At 33.9% G+C, this 15,956-nt stretch overlaps 1 long non-coding RNA gene across 4 annotated transcripts in view; it reads left to right on the top strand.

Moving 5' to 3' along the window:
* LOC146394753 (uncharacterized) overlaps positions 1-15,956 on the top strand; it is a 617,916-nt gene that overhangs the window by 316,227 nt on the left and 285,733 nt on the right. For all 4 annotated transcript variants that reach the window (XR_014835544.1, XR_014835545.1, XR_014835547.1 and 1 more), the window contains exon 2: positions 15,278-15,332. This is a non-coding gene — a long non-coding RNA (uncharacterized LOC146394753). The remainder of the gene's footprint in view (positions 1-15,277; positions 15,333-15,956) is intronic.

Below are 15,956 nucleotides of genomic sequence, written 5' to 3'. Positions count from 1 at the left end.
TGCAGGATACAAAATTAATGCACAGGAGTCCCTTGCATTTCTATACACTAACAACAAATGATCAGAAATAGAAATTAAGGAAATAATCCCACTTACCGTTTTTATTTATTTATTTTTTATTTTTTATTTTCCCACTGTACAGCAAGGGGATCAAGTTATCCTTACATGTATACATTACAATTACATTTTTTCCCACCCTTTGTTCTGTTGCAACATAAGTATCACTTACCATTTTATTAAAAAGAATAAATTAGGAGTTCCTGGTGGTTTAGCAGTTAAGAATCCAGCACTGTCACTGCTGTGGCAGAGATTTAATCCCTGGCCCACAAACTTCTGCATGCCTTGGGCATGGCCAAAAGGAAAAAAGAAAAAGAACACATACAAAAGAATTAAATTAAAAAAATAAGAATAAATTACCTAAGAATAAATCTATCTAAGGAAGCAAAAGGCCTATACTCTGAAAACTATAATATGCTGATGAAGGAAACTGAAGATGACATAACAGATGGATACTGTGTTCTTGGCTTATAAGAATCAATATTATTAAAATGACTGTACTACCCAAGGCAATCTACAGATTCAATGCAATTCTTATCAAAGCATTGATGGCATTTTCCACAGAACAAAATTTTTAAAAATTTGTATGTAAATACACAACCTTGGATACTCAAAGCAATACTCAGATACTCAGAAAGAAAAATGGAGCTGAAGGAATCAAGCCCCCAAAATCTTGGCATTAATTAGTGAATATAGCAAATGCATACGATACAAGGTCAACTTAAAAAATCTAATTGCATTTCTGTTTTCTACCAACAATGTTAATATAAGTGTAAAAATTAAAACTTACAATAGTATAAAGCAAAGAAATATATTTGATATAAATATATAAAATCTTTTCACTAAAAATTAAAAATGTCACAGAGATAAAGAACAAATCGATACAGACCATTATTTTTCTATGAAAATCAGGTAATCAAAAATGCTTTAGGATTTGAAATGAGGGCTAATTTTTTCCTAAGCAAAGCTCTTCCTTTTTACTAAATCAAGAATAGATGGCCTGGAAATTTGGGGCCCAATATGTAGTGCATAAAAGCAAAATTCAGATTGCCTTCCAAATAAAATTGTTGGTTTTCAACTATCCCTGTGTGTGTGTGATTAAGCAATGTTGCCAGAAATGCTGCTGTGCAAAATCTAAACTACTAACTGAAATGTAAACCAATTCTCTGAGATGCTGCTGGTCTTTTCCAAGGATTACTACTTCTCAGTATTTTGAGTCTCCTATTTTGAATAAATATCTGGTGACAAAACAATTTTCACATATGCCCCTGGAAACTTGGCATGTATTTGGAATGGTTGCTGGATCTCTAGCAACTTAACATTTTATCATTAAAGTGACAAATTATTAATGTTGTAATGTTTTATATTTAGATTATAGTAATGGGATACAGGCCTAATGAAAAGATAATTATCTCTCAACTTAGCTAGAATGTATTCTTTAAGAGGAAATTATCCTTCAAATCATTTTGTGTGTAGCACCTTTGTGCTCATCGTTTATATTCTTATTTAGTAGAAGGCTTGCCTGATATCATTGAGCCATTCAGGAATCACATTACCACATTAAATTTTAGCAATGAAAACTGAAGAAAATAGTGTCTACTAGTTTTCCACAAACAAGAATTTGAACTGATAGTTTAGTAGTCAATGTCATTTAAAAAATAAATTGTGAAGGGGATTTCATACTACATTACTTCTTCTTAGAGTGTGAAAAATGAATTATTACTGCAAAATCACATAAAGACTCTCCAAAGGCTGAGAAATTGGAGCTGCCACTTTAATTTATGCTTAAACAAATGGATGTTCAAGCCCCGTTTCAGTCTGCGCTTGGAGGCCTAGTATTCATTTTTTCCCCATATTCCTAGCACCAAGGGTAATAAGGCAAATGCTTTTGTTCATATCAAGACACCACCAGCCCAGTTCCTGCTATGTAAGCTATTATATCCCACTTTGCCTGTATACGATTATGTCTTGACCCTAACATATTAAGTCCAAGTGCTAGTGAGTCCTCCCATTAAATGGGGGTTTTATGTGCCATATTAAAGGAGTTATCACTAGTTCTCTCTCTCTACAGCAGTCAATTATATCTATTATATTTAAATACAAAGACCAGTAATAGTGAAAACAAAGCATTTGGCTGTTTCCTGAACAGAATTTTTTAAAACCTCTTGGGGGCAGGGAATGTATATTATTCGGCTTCGTATCTCAGTGCCTAGAATAGCGCCTGATAAATGAGTGTTGTAGAAGTTCATATTTAATAATGCATAAATAAAGTGAAACACCTCTAAGAATATTCAGTATCATTATAACTGGTTTAATTGATTTTCTACCAAGTTTCATAGGTGTGTACTTATGTGTGTGTGATTTTATAGAAAAACTTGTAGTTTCAAAGCTTTCTAATTATTACATTTCTTCTGTTCAAGGTCAATGGGGGTGAAAACAGAACTAATCTTTTCTGTAAGTTTTAAGTCTTTATCTCTGGGAAAACAATAACCATTTCTCCTGAAATCAAGGATGTAGTGTGAGGATCACTTCCCACTTATTTCCACACATCTAAAACATGAAGTCTACTGCCACTGCTTTATAATTTCCCAGGCCCTTTTTCCTGTCACTGTATCTGCAGATCCTGTTAATGCCCTGGTTATCAAATTACTTTATTACAACTTTCACTCTGACTTGATTTGCCCTTTTGCCTGTACTACAGCATAATGAAATGACCAGCACTAAAATCAGTTTCTTTGTACCTCATCATACCTTTCTTCATGTTCTTATGATGGTTTTCTATTATACTGTTGGTTATTGAAATATTTACTTTCTACATTCACTTTAAGCAAAATATAGTAGAATATGATGTATGTGCACGTGTGTGTGTGTAGATGGAAAAGAAATGGGTCCTCAACCTTGATGAAATGATGATCTGTAGGGAAAATTACTTTTTTCTTGGAAAATCCCCATCTACTATGTTTGCATTCATGGATAAAAAATATGTTTCAGAAGTTTCTCTGGACTCCTTGGTGCTCTTCTAATGAGGTATTTGATCAAAGATGGCAACATGCTGCAGGAAAGGCAGTTGATAACATCTGAGTAATGTTCAGTCCCCCTAGACACATCTTCCTCCATCTGTGGGCTGCAGTTCACAGCCTGTGTCTCATAAGGAAGGATTAAATAGATGATTTGCTTTATACTGAAACTCTTACTTGGGCTTTAGTTGACAAAAGGAATTAGGCTTCTAGATCTTATGTGTTTTGGGGAGACTTTCTTCACAGTCACATTTTTCTAAGCATCATTTACATTCAAGCTAAGATAATTGTGATCTTTTGACAAGAAAAAATACTACTCTCCAACCAAAAGAGGATTTTAGTGCCCAAGATTTAAAAACAGAGTGTGATAATACTGAAAATTTTAATATTTTATGTCACTATTCTAAATTCTTATAGTATATAGTGTCTACCAAATAATGTAATATTTTGTTCTAAAGTTTGTATGATTTTTAGTTGCTTTAAAAGTTTATAGTAGTCATGATTGTCAGGGTACTCAAGTGTAATATTTTGTTCTAAAGTTTGTATGATTTTTAGTTGCTTTAAAAGTTTATAGTAGTCATGATTGTCAGGGTACTCAAGTGACAAGCTGTGATAAGACCTATTCTGTTCTCAATTTCATCAAATATGGAATGTGGGTGTTGGTATAGAATAAGAGGTTGAAAGTAGTATCCTATGGAGCTGTTTTGTTTGGCCAGCATAGTGTTAGATATTTTTAAATGCCTTTAGGTGAAATATATACTCTCCAGGTCTACAACAAGGCCCCAGTACTCCTTATTGTCTTATATCCACCCATTACATACATTTATATTACCTACCCCTAGAGAATTATAATTTTGAATATCTGGACTAGATCATGTTTTAATATCTTTCCAGTACGTACATTCTATGAGAGTGATCAGGTAGAAACTAATCAAGATCTTGAGAACTGCAGATAAATTTAAGAGGGACTTCTGATATTGTCATTATGGTCATCAAAGTTAATATGGAAAATATAACCTATAAATATTTTTAAAGTTTTGGATACAATATTATTTTAAAACTTATACAGCAGAGTTTATAAGAAATAAGAATGAAATGACATATGCAAAGGAAAAGAAGAGGGAAAACGAGGAAGGGGGAGAAGAAGAAAAAGCAGAGGAGTAGGGGGAGAAGGAGAAAGAAAAGAATAGGAGGAGGAGAAGAATGGAAAGCTCAATATGTGAGCAGATTAGTTAACACTAGTCAATTTCTTTCCAGGAAAATAGCACAGAGGGGAAAAATTAGTTGCTCATTAGATAAATAAATTTGAAGTTGGCTATAAAAAAACCATGTAGAGAAAGGATTCAAGACCTTGGGAACATGTAGGAAAGGAGTTGGAACTGAGATCTCTGCATAAAGATGAGACCCTACAAGTCCACAATTTAAGTAAAATGGGAAACAATAAGAAAACCCATTCATTGGCCACAAGAGATAACAAGTGATTTTATTAGTCTGAATTAAGGAAAATAAAACTTCTCCATTAGAATTCAGAACTTTTGTCCCACTCTTATTTGGGATTAGAGCAAAACTGGCAGTACTTGTATGTTTTAGGCACCCAAGAAATCTATGTAAATTTGAGTCAGCAGTAGTCTAAGGCTACCTGATACGAGTAAACACAAAACCATTCTGGAGGGATATTCTCATGATCAAAGTGACAAGGGATTCCCACAGAGAGAATACAGTTTCCTTTTTTTTTTTTTTTTTTTTTTTTGGCCATACCCAGAGCATGCAGAAGTTCCCGGGTCAGGGATCCAACCCATGCTACAGCAGTGACCTGGGCCACAGTAGTGCCAATGCCAGATATTTAACTTGCTGTGCCACCAGGGAACTCTGAAACCAGCCTCATTTAAAGTGAGATAGTTTTTAAAAATATGGAACATGCAATGAAATAATCCAGTTATCACAAATGCTCGTAGTGCGTCTCCTGTTTCTTATGCCTACACAGAGGCATAATAATAATGTAAGGTAACAAAATAACAGTCTGATAAAGACTGCAAAATACATATTTATAAATGGCTAAACACATAAAAGAAAACACTGAAATCTTTATTTATAGAACTTGATACTTTTTTTTTGGTCAAAACACCCTTAAAATTAGATAAAACAGAATTATTGGACATAGAATGCACAGTTCAAAGATGTCCTGTTTTTGGTCAGGCATGGATGGAACAACTGTAGGTCACCACTGCATCAAGTAAAAAGTTGAACAAACTAAAAAAATCAACAACTTATATCTGTCAGAGAAGTGATGTTATAGGGCAAACCACTGGCCTGAAAAACGAAGAGACCAACAGGCAAATAAGAAAACCACAACTTAAGCAGAAACTCACAGGCACAAACCGCTATAGGAACCAATGCTGAAGTACGGAAATCTGAACTATGACTGATGAATTGATAGAGTCTCTCTTTTCTTAAAAAAATAATTTGCTTTAATTTTATTTATTTGTCTTTTTAGGGCTGTGGCATATGGAGGTACCCAGTCTAGGGGTCGAATCAGAGTTGTAGCTGCTGGCCTACACCACAGCCACAGCAACATGGAATCCAAGCCGCATCTGTGATCTACACCACAGCTCACAGCAACGCTGGATCCTTAACCTACTGAGAAAGGCCAGGGATTGAACCTGTGTCCTCATGGATGCTAGTCAGATTTGTTTCCGCTGAGCCATGATGGGAACTCCTGATGGAGTCTCAATGTGGAAAAGCCCAGGAGATAAAAACTCCAGGGGAAATTAGTTATGCAGGGCCCTAATACTTTTATGAATTTCACCACAAGGAGCTTGATTAAGTTTTCACAGTGAATATTAAAGAAAAATCCCCTAGTACTTCTGGCAAGGGGAGAGGAAAAGGAACCATTTTGAAATATGGCAGCGAACTCTGTTCTTGACAAAGCCTGCCCTCAGGTGAAAATGCTTAACCAGAACCTAACCTCCAAGTGTTAATCAGAGCCTTTTAGCAGGGAAGAGGGAAATAGCAAATTCCAATCCCCTCTAGCCATCCTATTCCACTGAAGGGGATGGAGTTAAGAGCTGAGAATTGTATGTAAAGTTCACATTCCAGAGGTACAGGCTCACTAAGAGAGTGAGACCTACTCATAGGATTATAGAATACTTCTCCTCCCCCAACAGCTTACCACCATATTACCAAAGGCCTATTTATAGCAGCTCCTTTTACACACTACCTCATGTCTGGCTATCAAGAAAAAAAATTATAAGACATACTGGAAAAAATAAACACTTTAAAGAGAGAAAAAAAAAACACAACCTGACTTAGATATTGCAGGGATGTTGGAATTAGACTGGGAATTTAAAACAATTATGATTAAGATGCTTAAGGCTCTAAAAATAAACTATACAGCATGCAGAAACAGATGGGCAATGCAAGCAGAGAGACAGAAATTCTGAGAAAGAACCAAAAAGAAATGCTAGAGATCAAAACACTAACAGAAATAAATAATGCTTTTCATGGGCTTATTAGTAGACTGGACACAGCTGAGCAAAGAATCTGTGCGCTTGAGGATACTGAAGTAGAAACCAATAAAACTGAAAAGCAAAAAGAAAAAAGCTTGGAAAAACCTCTAAGAACAGAATATCAAAGAACTGTAGGACAACTACAAACTGTGTAACATGCATAATGGGAATTCTAGGAGAAGAAAGAGAAAAGGGACAGAAGAAATATTAAACAATGAAAGATTTCCCCCAAATTAGTGTTATACACCAAACCACAAATCCAGGAAGCTTAGAGAATATCAAGGAGGATAAATGCAAACCAAAACAAAACTTTACCTAGGCATATTTTCAAACTATAGAAATCAAGGATATAGAATGCAGTATAGTGCAGGAGTTCCCATTGTGGTGCAGCAGAAATGAATCTGACTAGTAACCACAAGGTTGCAGGTTAGATCCCTGGCCTCATTCAATAGGTTAAGGATCTGCATTTCTGTGGCTGTGGTGTAGACTGGCAGCTGTAGCTATGATTCAACCCCTAGCCTGGAAACCTCCATATGCTGCGAGTGCAGTCCTAAAAAGAAAAAAAAAAGAAAAAAAAAAAAAAAGCAGTATAGTGTAATAAAGATGTCACCTTCATGAACATAGTTTGAGTTAAAAACACAATTACAAAGTCTAATATACTTCTTGCAGAAGATCCTGAAGAAGAGAATTGAGTGATTGGGGTAGAGGCAATATTCAAAGTGAATGACAGAAAACCTTCCATAATGATGAAACACCTCAGATTCAGGAAGCACAATGAGACTGTCATAAAAAATACATACTTAGGTGCATCACAATGGAACTGTAGAACAGCAAAGGAAACTAAAATGATTCTAAAATCAACAAGAAAAAAAAAAGAAAAATTTTGTACAGAGGACTGAAAAGTTACCTGACAATAGACTCATTCAAATGTGTATTCCAAAATTTCTATGATATCCCCATAATTTTGTGGGGAGAAGAAGAGCTAGTATGATTCATAATAGCAAGTATCCATGGTACATACATCTGTTATAAAGTTCTGATTTTTAAGTAGGAAAGCTTTAGTTCTACATGATAGTTTGGTACATGAGAATGGCAAACAATCCTCTTTTAATATGTACTGTGAGTTCATTTAAAGTTATGTAATAGAGCTAGTTATAATGAATTCTCAAACTTACATAGAACTTTCCTTCCCATTCAAAACATACCACATTGCTCATGAGTGTGAATGCCATTCTAGACAAAATCTTGAACCTGTTCTAAACTGTAAAAGTGAAATAAATTATTACTGTACTAATTATATGAACAGTAGCGAATTTCACATTAATGTGGTTTGACACCACTTTTGAAAATCATTTGTATAAAGACACATCCAGCCTTGACAGAGACCCCCAATAGTACAGATATATCTATTGAAGGCTAGGCATACTCTTGTTTTTAAAATGTGTTTATTTCACTACATTATACGGAGTGGTAGAGAATAAGAGTACAAATATCACATATTTTAACTGAGAAATCTGACAAGGTTAGAACATTTTCTTTATTGATTTATTTCCCCTTGTGCTTTACAACTAAAATGACTTATAGTTCTGAATTAGACAATATTGATCACTGAAGTAGTTCTATTCAGCAGCTTTATTTACAGGAGTTAAATGCCAAACACTCTTTTCATTAATGTCCGCATGAGGCTCAGCTCTCTATGTTACAGATGTACTCTTAATTCTTGAGATTTTCACATTATTGATCAAAAAGGAAAAGAAAGATATGCTTTTTGTTTGCTCATTAAATCCACATCACACATAACTCTAAATATTAAAAAAAAACAACTTTGAACATATTTAACTTAATATCCTTTCAGTGTTTTGGGCTTTCTGCTATAGAAATCCAAATGATTCTAGAAGTCTAACTACACTGTACCAGCCGCATATGGATGATGAGGGGAAATTAGAATAAAGACAAAAAAAAAATCAGTCATTTATTATACATAAACATACTTCCAGAAAGTGAATAAATGTAGACCATATGTATAATATTTCATGAAATAAACCTTATTAATAGCATAATTCAAAACTGCTATATTTTTATAATATATAGTGTGACTTATTAAGCAGTAACAGAAAGGTTTTTTTAATATCAAATTAGGAGTTTGGATTTCTTAATTTCTCTTTGTAGTTCTATATATTTTGTGTTATATAATTTTAAGTTCTGATAAATACATCAATATTCTAAATAGTATTTTTATACCTTTTGTAGTAAGCTTCTTAATGCATAATAATACTCATTTAAAATGTATTCTGTTTGCTGTTATTTTAGCTGTCCATTTCATTTGGTTGTTTTGTCTGGTATAAATGTTTATATCTTTACATTTGGCCTTTGTGATTCTTTATGCTTTAAGATGAGTTCTGCTTCTGGTGTTAAGAAATGAGAGCTTAATTAACTGATCCTCCTGCATGCAACAGCTATACATTCTATTAAAAGTACATGAAAAATAACTGTTTTACAGCTTGAAAAAAAAAATGTAAGTAGATTTTTCTGAGGGGTGGAAATATATAGTAAGTTATCCAAATGAAATGAGTATCCTGGTTGTTTTTTGTAGCTTTACTCTGAGGACAGCCAGAATCATTATGGTTTCTTCTATAATGTAAAAGCCATTTTATTTTTGGCCAGAATATTCAGTGAAGGAACATGAGACAATAGGACTATAAGAAAATAAGTAACCTAGGAAAGGGGAGAAACAGAGAAAAAAATTCATGTTTAAATTCATCCTGAGTCTCTGGTTGTTATCTGACTCCTGCATGCATGGGAAAGCTGAAATCAGCTTGTAGTTAAGGCATAAGAAGCTGAACTGAGTTCTGGGCTAATGGTGATGTGACAGTTTGCAGCCCGAGTCTAACCAAGTTAATTTTTACAAAAGCGGAAACATCAATATTCTTGGAATAATATAACAAAATTGAGAATCTCTAAATCATGTTCAATATGTCAAGGATATAAGCCAAAGATAACTGATATATGCAAGCCAGGATAATACCACCCCATCTCAAAGGAAAATGCAACCAACTAATGCCAGTCCTGAGATTACCTAGCAATTGGAATTAGCAAACTAGGATTTTAAAGCATTCCTTATAATTATGTTCAGTGTGTTAAAATAAGTTGTGATTAATGAAAAGATGGGAAATCACAGCAGATATATACCCACAATATAATAGAAAAAATGCAAATTTTAAAACTAAAAAATACAATGTCTGAAATGAAAATTTTACTGGATGGGCTTAATAATAGAATGGAGATGTCAAAAGAATCAGTGAACTTTCACATTAATAAAAATCATCCAGTGCAAAGAGATGTAGCTTAAAAGCCAATTTACAAAAATTAAATTCTAAAAATTATTAACTAATCCAAAAAAATGCTAGGAAAGGGGCATAAAAAAGAGAACCAACCTAAAACAAATAATAAAATATTAGGCCTGAAGCAAACTACATAAATTACTATCGTATATGTTAATAGCTTAAGTACTTAACATGCCCATAAAAGATCATTTTAAATATGAAGACAAATAGGTTGAGAGTAAATGGATAGAAAAAGATATGCTATACAAACGTGAAGCAGAAAAGGCTTCATAGAATAGCTATGATGTCAAATAAAATAAACTGAAATGCAAAGAATATCACTAGAGGGACATTTCAAACTGATAAAAACTTGATTTTCCAGCAATTCACAACAAACATAAATGTGTATATGCTAATAATAGATTTTCATTGCACACAAATATACATGATTCACAGAATTTAAGGAACAAGGGAGCATTTCCACAAATTAAGAGATAGGAACACACTTCTCTATCAATTAACAGACCTTAAACAAAAACTCAGTAAAGACAGAGAATGAGCAATTCTGTTAACTACCCTGAGCTAAGTAACGTGAGAATGCTATACTAACAACTGCAGAATACACTCTCTTTAAAATAAACATGGTATAGGGAGTTCTCTTGTGGAGCAGAGGGTTAAGGATTTGGCTTTGTCACTGCAGCGGCCTGGTTCAATCCTTGGCCAGGGAATTTCTACATGCCACGGGCACAGCCAAAAAATAACATGGTATATTCACAAATTTTCAGTGCCATTACACAAATCTCAATAAATATAAATTGTTCAAAATATTATAGAACAATTTATCTGATCGTGGTGAAATTAAATTAGAAACCAAAAATAGGATACCTAGGAAAATGCCATTATGATCTTTTAAACTTTTTATTTTGAAAGAATTATAGGTTTATAGGAAATTGCTAAGAAACTTACAAGGTATTATGCACACCCTTTACCTAGAGTCTTCCAGTGTTCACATCTTGCATAACTATAGTACAATAATTTGATACAATCCATAGAGTTTATTCAAATTTCTCTAGGTATACATGCACTCATATGGGTGTGTGTGTGTACCTGCATGTGTGTATGTGTAGTTCTAAGTTCTGTACATTTTTTTCACATACGTAGTTTTGGCTAACTAGCACAAGTCTTTATGATGTTACAATTTTTTTTTTTTTTTTTTTTTTTGCTTTTTGTCTTTTTAGGCCCGCATTCATGGCATATGGAGATTCCCAGGCTAGGGGTCCAATCAGAGCTACAGCTGCCGGCCTACGCCACAGCCATGGCAATGCTGGATCCTTAACTCCCTGAGTGAGGCTAGAGATCAAACCCGCAACCTCATGGTTCCTAGTCAGATTCCTTTCTGCTGCACCACAAAGGGAACTCCCATGATGTTACATTTTCAAAGCCACCTACAGTCCATCTCCTAATCCTGAATCCATAGTGACTACAATCTATCCTCGTTCTCTGTAATTGTGTTATTTTAATAATATAATATGAATGGAATTACAAGGTAAATAAGATTTTGGGATCAGCGTTTTAACTCAGCATAATACATTTCATTCAATTTATTGCATGCAACAATATTTCATTCCTTTGATTTCTGAGTAACATTCCATGGTATGGATACATCACAGTTTATTCATACATTCACAGTTGAACATCTGGGCTCTTTCCATTTTTTAGCTAATATAAATAAAACTACTATCAACATTCATGTACCAGTTTTTTTTACATGAACATAGGTTAACATCCATCCCTCTGAGATAAAAGTCTAAGTGGATAATTGCTATATCATATAGTAATTGCAATTTTAGTTTTGAAGTGAACCACCAAACCCTTTTCAAGAGTTACTGTAGCATTTTGAGTAACCATCAGCAATATATGAAGGATCTACAGTTTCTCAACATCCTCATCATCCTTTGGTGTTATCAATTTTTTTGTTTTAGTTTTTTAAAAAGATGTGTAATGATAAGTCACTGTAGTTTTAATTTGCACTTCCCTAGTGCTTAATGATGTTGAACATCTTTGCAGGTGCTTATTTGCCATCCGTATATCCTCTTCAGTGAAATTTCTGTTCATGACTTTTTGTCCCAAATTTATAATTGGATAGATTCTAATTGTTTACTTCTATCACTGTTGAGTTTGAAAGTTTTTATATGTTCTAGATACTTCATCATATATGTGGTGTATATAGATATAGTTTGTATATATATTTTATATATACATAGTTATATATTTTATATATATTTGTAACTTATATTTTCATCATCTCGAAAAAAATCTTTCTCATCTAATAAATTAATTTTAATGAGGTCCAGTTTATCATTTTTTTCTTCTTATGGATCATGTTTTTATTGGCGAATAAAATAATTTTTCATTTAGTTCTAGGTTCTGAAGATTTTATCCATCTTTCTAAAAGTTTTATAGTTTTACATTTTGCATTTAAGTCTGTGATACATTTTCGATAATTATGATATAGGATGTTTTGTATGAATGTCCATTCTCTAGTATCGTTTGTCTTCCACAGAATTACATTTGTATCTTCATCAAAAATCAATCGGGCATGTCTATGGGCTAATTTCTGGGTTTTCTATTTTCTTCATTTGATCTATGTGCCCATCTATCCTCTAGTACTAAGTGATCTTAATTACTGGCTATATAGTAAGTTTGACACCAAAAAGAAATGATTCTTTTTGCATTATTATTATTTTCATAATTTGCTTTGGGTATTGCAGGGCTTTAGCCTTTCTATATAAATTTTAGAGAACATTTGTGTATGCCTACCAAAAAAAAAACCTTGCTAGGATTTTTTTTTTTTTTTTTTTTTTTTGTCTTTTTGCCTTTTCTAGGGCCACTCCTGTGGCATATGGAGGTTCCCAGGCTAGGGGTCGAATTGGAGCTGTAGCTGCCGGCCTACACCACAGCCACAGCAATGCGGGATCCGAGCTGCGTCGGCAACCTCACGGCAACACCGGATCATTAACCCACTGAGCAAGTCCAGGGACCGAACCTGCAACCTCATGGTTCCTAGTCGGATTCGTTAACCACTGCGCCACGATGGGAACTCCCTTGCTAGGATTTTTATAAGAATTTCCTGAAGCCTACAGAACAATTTGAAGAAAACTGACATACTATATTGAGTTTTTCAGTCCATGAACATGGTCTCTCCAATATTTCAGATTTTTGTTTATTACAACAACATTTTGTAGTTCTAACCATAGATATCCTGGGCATGTTTTCTTAGGTATATAAATGGGTATTTCATTTTTGGGTCAATTATAAATGATATTGCTTTTTTCTAGTTTGATTTCCAGTTGTTCCTTATTAATCTATGAAAATGTTACTGATTTTTACATTAATCTTGTAACAATCTTGCCGAACTCACTTACTAGTTCTAAAAGTTTATTTTATTGGAGTTCCCATCGTGATGCAGTGGTTAATGAATCCGACTAGGAACCATGAGGTTGCGGGTTTGATCCCTAGCCTTGCTCAGTTGGTTAAGGATCCAGCGTTTCCCTGAGCTGTGGTGTAGGTCACAGACGCAGCTTGGATCCCACTTTGCTGTGGCTCTGGCGTAGGTGGGCAGTAACAGCTCTGATTAGACTGCTAGCCTGGGAACCTCCATATGCCGTGGGTGCAGCCCTAGAAAAGGCAAAAAGACAAATAATAATAAATAAAAGTTTATTTATTTTTATAAATTGTTTGGGATTTTATATGTAGAATGCCATGTAACTTGCAAATAGGGCATTTTACTGCTTCTGTTCTAATGTTTATACCTATTACTACTTTTCCTTGCCTTATTGCAACAGCTAGAACTTCCAATACAATGTTGAATAAGAGTGGTGAAAGTGGACATCCTGACACATAGCCAAACTTAGAAGAAAAGCATTGAGTCTTTCATTATTAAGTATGGTGCTGACTGTGGGTTTTTATATATTTTTAAAAATAATTGGAGGAATTTTTCCTCTGTTTATACTTTGCTGAGTGTTTTTATTATGAATGGATGCTGTATTTTGTCATTTTCCTTGTTAAGTGATATTATCATATGAATTTTCATCTTTAGTCTGTTGACATGATGCATTACACTAATTGATTTTGAATGTTGAGCCAGGTTTGCATATCTGGAATAAATTCTACTTGGTTATCATATATTCTTTTAATACATTTCTGGATTTCATTTGTTAATGTTTTATTGAGGACTTTTGCATCTAAGTTCATAAGGTATATTCATCATTATAGATTATATTTCCTTTTTTTTTCTTTTTTTTTTACTATTTTTGTGTGGTTTAGGTATCATGAAATTTCTGGCCTTTAAAAAGAGTTGGGGAGTGTTTCTTCCTTTTCTGTTTTCTGGAAGAGATTGTATAAAATTGATATTAGTTCTTTTCTAAATCTTTAATAGAGTTCTCTAGTGAATCCATAGGGGCCTCAATATTTCTTTTGGGGGAGCTTTTTAAGTAAAAGTTGCTTATAGGACAATTACATTAGTCAATTTGATTTTGTGAGTTTATGGTTTCTGATGAACTAATCCATTTCTTATACTTTATTGAATTTTGAGATTATAAAGTCATATATAATGCTCTCTTATGCTGTGGTCTGAGTGTGTTTCCCTAAGATTCGTATGTTGAATCCTAACATAACACCCAAAGGTGATGTTGTTAGGAGGTGGAGCTTTCGGGAGGAGATAAAGTCATGAGGGCAAAGCTTTCGTTATTAGGGTTAGTGTTCTTGCAGAAGAGGTTCTGGCACCTTGTTCTTGGACTTCCAGACTTCAGAACTGTGAAAAATAAAATCATGTTCATTAAAATTACTCATCCTGTGGCATTGTTATAACAGCCCAAATGGAATAAGATACCATTTTATCCTTTTAATTGTTGCAATATCTCTACTGATATTCCTGGTTTCATTCTTGACATTAGTGATTTGTTTCATCACTCTTTTTTTTTTCTTCTTTTTACGGCCGCATCTGCGGCATATGGAAGTTCCCTGGGCTAGGGGTCAAATTGGAGGTGCAGCTGCTGGGTCAAACACCTCAGCTTGTGGCAACACCGGATCCTTAATCCACTAAGCGAGGCTAGGGATTGAACCTGCATCCTCAAAGAGACAATGCCGTGTCCTTAACCCACTGAACCACAATGGGAACTCCATGTCTTCACTCTTTTTATCTTTGTGGGACTTGCTAGAACTTATAATGCTATGGAACTATTTTCAGGAACAGGCTTTTGGTTTTATTGATATTCTGCATTGAGTTCTTATTGTCACTGTCATTTATTTCTGCTCTTATATTTATTGTATCTTCATTCTACTTAACTTGGCTTAATTTTTTCTTCTTTTCTAGTTTCTTGAGATTGGAATTTGGATTTGTTGCTCTGAGACCTCTCCTCATTTCGAATGTAAGTGGTAATGCTATAAATTTCCCTTTTGGTGTTGTTTCAGCTAGAACTCACACATTTTATGTTGATTTTCATGTGTGTTTAGTTCTATATATTTTTTAATTATTATTTTTGAGACTTTATTTTTGGCCCATGGGGTATTACCAGATATGTTTAATTTCTAAGAGTTTGGAGATTTTATTATTGTTTTTCTATTAGTGATTTCTAGTCTAATTTCACTTTGGCCATATACCATACTCTGTATGATTTCAGTTCTTCTAAATTTATGGAGTTTGTTTTATTGCCCAAGATGATATATTTTGGTGAATAGTCTACAGATGCTTGAGAAAGTATGCATTCTGTTATTACCAGGTGGGGTGTCCTTATATGACAGAGTCTAGTGGTTGATGATACTGGGCAATTCTATATTCTTGTTGATTTTCTGTCTAATCTTTCTAACAGTTATGGAGAAAAGGTGTTTAAATCTCCAACTGTAGCTGTGGATTTGCCTATTTCACATTTCAGCTCTGTAAGCTTTGGCTTTATGTATTTTGAAGCTCTGCTGTTTGGTGCATACACATTGGGGATTGACACATATCTTGGTGGATTAATCCTTTTATCATTATGTAATATATCTCTATGTCC

The sequence above is a fragment of the Sus scrofa genome, chromosome X, assembly GCF_054392235.1.
Source record: "Sus scrofa isolate SSC_HxYL_T2T_F1_AM1 chromosome X, Sscrofa_HxYL_maternal_Yorkshire_Landrace_v2.0, whole genome shotgun sequence".
NCBI lineage: Eukaryota > Metazoa > Chordata > Mammalia > Artiodactyla > Suidae > Sus > Sus scrofa.
This window is presented reverse-complemented; position numbering and strand designations above follow the sequence as displayed.